Here is a 5286-nt window from a genome sequence, read left to right as displayed (position 1 = left end):
GTCGCGCTTTACGGCACCTTTTACGACAGTCGCGCTTTACGGCCGGTTTTACGACAGTCGCGCTTTACGGCTGTCTTTACGACAGTCGCGCTTTACGGCACCTTTTACGACAGTCGCGCTTTACGGCACCTTTTACGACAGTCGCGCTTTACGGCACCTTTTACGACAGTCGCGCTTTACGGCACCTTTTACGACAGTCGCGCTTTACGGCACCTTTTACGACAGTCGCGCTTTACGGCACCTTTTACGACAGTCGCGCTTTACGGCACCTTTTACGACAGTCGCGCTTTACGGCCGGTTTTACGACAGTCGCGCTTTACGGCACCTTTTACGACAGTCGCGCTTTACGGCACCTTTTACGACAGTCGCGCTTTACGGCCGGTTTTACGACAGTCGCGCTTTACGACACCTTTTACGACAGTCGCGCTTTACGGCACCTTTTACGACAGTCGCGCTTTACGGCACCTTTTACGACAGTCGCGCTTTACGGCCGCTTTTACGACAGTCGCGCTTTACGGCACCTTTTACGACAGTCGCGCTTTACGGCCGGTTTTACGACAGTCGCGCTTTACGGCACCTTTTACGACAGTCGCGCTTTACGGCCGGTTTTACGACAGTCGCGCTTTACGGCACCTTTTACGACAGTCGCGCTTTACGGCCGGTTTTACGACAGTCGCGCTTTACGGCCGCTTTTACGACAGTCGCGCTTTACGGCACCTTTTACGACAGTCGCGCTTTACGGCACCTTTTACGACAGTCGCGCTTTACGGCACCTTTTACGACAGTCGCGCTTTACGGCACCTTTTACGACAGTCGCGCTTTACGGCACCTTTTACGACAGTCGCGCTTTACGGCACCTTTTACGACAGTCGCGCTTTACGGCCGGTTTTACGACAGTCGCGCTTTACGGCCGGTTTTACGACAGTCGCGCTTTACGGCACCTTTTACGACAGTCGCGCTTTACGGCACCTTTTACGACAGTCGCGCTTTACGGCACCTTTTACGACAGTCGCGCTTTACGGCACCTTTTACGACAGTCGCGCTTTACGGCACCTTTTACGACAGTCGCGCTTTACGGCACCTTTTACGACAGTCGCGCTTTACGGCTGTCTTTACGACAGTCGCGCTTTACGGCCGCTTTTACGACAGTCGCGCTTTACGGCCGCTTTTACGACAGTCGCGCTTTACGGCACCTTTTACGACAGTCGCGCTTTACGGCACCTTTTACGACAGTCGCGCTTTACGGCCGCTTTTACGACAGTCGCGCTTTACGGCACCTTTTACGACAGTCGCGCTTTACGGCACCTTTTACGACAGTCGCGCTTTACGGCACCTTTTACGACAGTCGCGCTTTACGGCCGGTTTTACGACAGTCGCGCTTTACGGCCGGTTTTACGACAGTCGCGCTTTACGGCACCTTTTACGACAGTCGCGCTTTACGACACCTTTTACGACAGTCGCGCTTTACGGCACCTTTTACGACAGTCGCGCTTTACGGCCGGTTTTACGACAGTCGCGCTTTACGGCCGGTTTTACGACAGTCGCGCTTTACGGCACCTTTTACGACAGTCGCGCTTTACGGCCGGTTTTACGACAGTCGCGCTTTACGGCCGGTTTTACGACAGTCGCGCTTTACGGCACCTTTTACGACAGTCGCGCTTTACGACACCTTTTACGACAGTCGCGCTTTACGGCACCTTTTACGACAGTCGCGCTTTACGGCCGGTTTTACGACAGTCGCGCTTTACGGCCGGTTTTACGACAGTCGCGCTTTACGGCCGGTTTTACGACAGTCGCGCTTTACGGCCGGTTTTACGACAGTCGCGCTTTACGGCACCTTTTACGACAGTCGCGCTTTACGGCCGCTTTTACGACAGTCGCGCTTTACGGCCGGTTTTACGACAGTCGCGCTTTACGGCACCTTTTACGACAGTCGCGCTTTACGGCGCCTTTTACGACAGTCGCGCTTTACGGCGCCTTTTACGACAGTCGCGCTTTACGGCACCTTTTACGACAGTCGCGCTTTACGGCACCTTTTACGACAGTCGCGCTTTACGGCCGGTTTTACGACAGTCGCGCTTTTACGGCCGGTTTTACGACAGTCGCGCTTTACGGCCGGTTTTACGACAGTCGCGCTTTACGGCACCTTTTACGACAGTCGCGCTTTACGGCCGGTTTTACGACAGTCGCGCTTTTACGGCCGGTTTTACGACAGTCGCGCTTTACGGCACCTTTTACGACAGTCGCGCTTTACGGCTGGCTTTACGACAGTCGCGCTTTGCGGCCGGTTTTACGTCAGTTTTTTCTTGCCCATCTTGGCGTTTTTTCTTGCCAGTCTTGAGGTGTTTGTTCCAGATTTCTTCTTGCCCATCTTGGGGTTTTTTTTTGTGTTTTTTTCTGGGTTTTTTCTTGCCCATCTTGCAGATTTTTTCTGAGGTTTTTTCTGGAGTATTCTTGCCTATCCTTGGGGTTTTTTCCGTTTTTTTTTTTTTTTTTTTTCCTTGGTTTTTTAAGGGTTTTTTCTGGTCCATCTTGGTTTTTTTTCCTGGGAGTTTTCTCACCCATCTTGGGGTTTTTTCCTTGGTTTTCTGTGGGTGTTTTCTGGGTTTTTTCTTGCCCTTCTTGGGGGTTTTTCTGTGATTTTTCTGGGTTTTTTGTGGATCTTCTCCTTGCCCATCTTGTGGTTTTTTTTGGGGGGGTTTTTTTCCTTGCCCATCTTGGGATTTTTTTCCCTTTTTTTTCCGGTTTTTTTTCTGGTTTTTCCTGGGTTTTTTCTGGTCCATGTAGCATTGTTTTTCTGGGATTCTTCTTGCCCATCCTGGGGTTTTTTTCTTGGTTTTCTGTGGGTGTTTTCTACATTTTTTTCTTGCCCATCTTGGGGGTTTTTTTCTCGGTATTCTCACCTATATTGGGTTTTTTTTCTTGGTTTTTTGGTTCTTTTCTAGCCTATCTTGTGGTATTTTTCTGGGTTTTTACTTGGCCGGGACCAAAAAAAAAAATCAGCCAGGGTGGAAGGCAGCTGGGGATTTTTTATTCTAAATTTAACAAGGAGTTGCAAAACCTGGAAAGCAAAAGTCACACACACAAGGTTAAATCCAGTCAGCATGCGCTCACACACACAGAGACGAGCAGACAGACACAGCCACGTGCTCTCACACATACTCCTTCCACTTACATGCTCACTGTGGCCCTTACCTGAGATGCTGAAGAAGGTGCTTTGACACATCTTCTGGCTGCCGCTCCTTGAGGTAAATGGCAGATCCTGGGGAAAACAGCAGCCACGAGGACCTGTGAGACAACAGGAAGGGTCAACAGGTGGCTGACAGCTAGGACTTGTCCCCACTCTGGACTGATAAATTTTCTACCCAAAATCCCACGAAAGACAGATGAACAGTAAAGTTGTTATAACTGTTCTACCTAACTGTGACTACGTGCCAGGGCAGGGCCGCTGCGATCATAAGTGGTACAGTGTAAGTACACACAATATAAGCTGATGCATACAGTGCAAGTCCACATAGAGTGTAAGTACACACAATATAAGGCGACATGCTTACATACATGCCAATTTTTAAATCTGTCCCAGGGATTCCCAACCTGCTGCTCTCCCATCTCCAGGCCGTGGCCCCCGACTTATCTTTTGGATGATAGGTGAGGGGAATCCATGTTGCACCTGCAATGAGTCTGCCTCGGAGGGCCCCATGATCACCTGTTAGCCTCTGGTCAGCTACAATAAAGAAAACCAAAACCAAAGTGTGAGTTCAGAGTTATGTGGGCCTAATCCCAGCAAGGCAGCTACTTGCCCTCTCCTGAGTGTGCCTGGCTCCTTCAGGCTCCAGCTTCATCCCGATTCCCAGGCGGTGGCCTTCATTAGTGGTGGCACCTGGGTTAGAGAAAGGCAAAGTTAAATGGCATTCCTCTGAGTGCAGTGGAGGACCTTGTATGCTGTAAGACATGGGAACGCCTCTATTTGGCTTCTGAGAAGCCTTGTGTGGGGGGGCCCTCCAATAAACACCCTTTCTCACTCTGCTGCCTGCAAACCCCCTCCCAAGAACTCCTAAACTAGATACCTGCTCACCCTCCCTCTCCCAGTCACAATCCTCAATTCACCTGAAGCCTCAGTCGCAAACGTCATCCTTGACACTGGGCAGATCCCTCTTGTGACACCATGAATCTGCTGAAAAATCTGCTGTTATGCCTAAGAGCTGAGCAATAACAACTACTTCTCTCCGCTGCTCACCTTGGCTGCTGGTATCTGGATTGACTTCCTAAAAAGAAAGACAAAGAACAGAGCTGTAACACAGTCACCATACACACTTCTGCTGCAGAGACAAATGGGGCCTTACCTCCTTGGGGGAATCCCCTCACCTGGGATGGGGCCCTCTGGCACAGATTTAAGCCATCTGAACCTGAAAAAAAAATTAGGACAAGAGTCAAAAAGTTGCATGATAACTGAAGAGCTCCAGAGATCCTATGTCCATCTACAAATCCCATCTAGAGTCCAGGTACACCCCACATTACAAACTTCAAGTCCCTGGGATTCTCCTATTGCAGCTGGCTATGTGGCAGGGCAGAGCAGCCCCGTCCCAAATATGTGCAGACACCCGTGACACAGGACAGACCAGACGTGACAAACAAAGGACACAAGACACAGAAATCTCTTGGCAAGGAAAACGGCTGCAAGGACTGAGAGAATGCAAAAGAAGATGACCGAGCTGAAACCGATGGTGAGCTGATGAGGCTCAGAGAACCCTGGAGGAAGAAGACGATAACTGAATGATTTATTCCAAGAACAGCAAAGACGGATGCCTAGGAATCCTACGGTCAGAATGCTGCACCTAACCTCGTACTATTACAAGTCCTAATCCACCATAATGGATCCAGGTGGGGCACAGCTGTCCATACAGCTCAGAACAAGACCTGAAAAGACGTCTGACTGGATGCTTCCAAAGAGAGAAGAGAGCCTGATGCCTGTCTGAGCTCCCGAGTCAAAAGTTCTGTGGCCCGGGTGCCAGACCAGGGAATGCAGAGATCACAGATGCTAACGATGATGCCAGGGGTACTGACAGGGCCCTCAAAGGCCTAAGGTAAAAGACAGGAGATACACAAACAACACACAAGGCACAACAGACAAGTGACACGATACACACCAGGACTGCTCTGCCCTGCACACCTCAGCACTGTGATCAAAAGTGAGACTTGGCTTTCATGGGGCCTAACGAGCCATTTAATGAACACCCCCCCTTCCAAACTGGACTCAAAAACCCCTCCCAGGAATTCCCAAACAAG

The 5286-nt window shown here is 50.4% G+C and overlaps 1 long non-coding RNA gene across 1 annotated transcript; it reads right to left on the bottom strand.

Moving 5' to 3' along the window:
* Positions 1 to 2532: 2532 nt before the first annotated feature.
* LOC132083622 (uncharacterized) lies at positions 2533 to 3433 on the bottom strand. The gene is made up of 2 exons (XR_009419963.1): positions 3196 to 3433; positions 2533 to 3061 (listed from the first exon to the last, which is right to left on the bottom strand). It is a non-coding gene; the product is annotated as an uncharacterized LOC132083622 (long non-coding RNA).
* Between the last annotated feature and the right edge of the window lie 1853 nt (positions 3434 to 5286).

Source organism: Ammospiza nelsoni, chromosome 24 (assembly GCF_027579445.1).
Source record: "Ammospiza nelsoni isolate bAmmNel1 chromosome 24, bAmmNel1.pri, whole genome shotgun sequence".
In the NCBI taxonomy this organism is placed as follows: domain Eukaryota; kingdom Metazoa; phylum Chordata; class Aves; order Passeriformes; family Passerellidae; genus Ammospiza; species Ammospiza nelsoni.
This window is presented reverse-complemented; position numbering and strand designations above follow the sequence as displayed.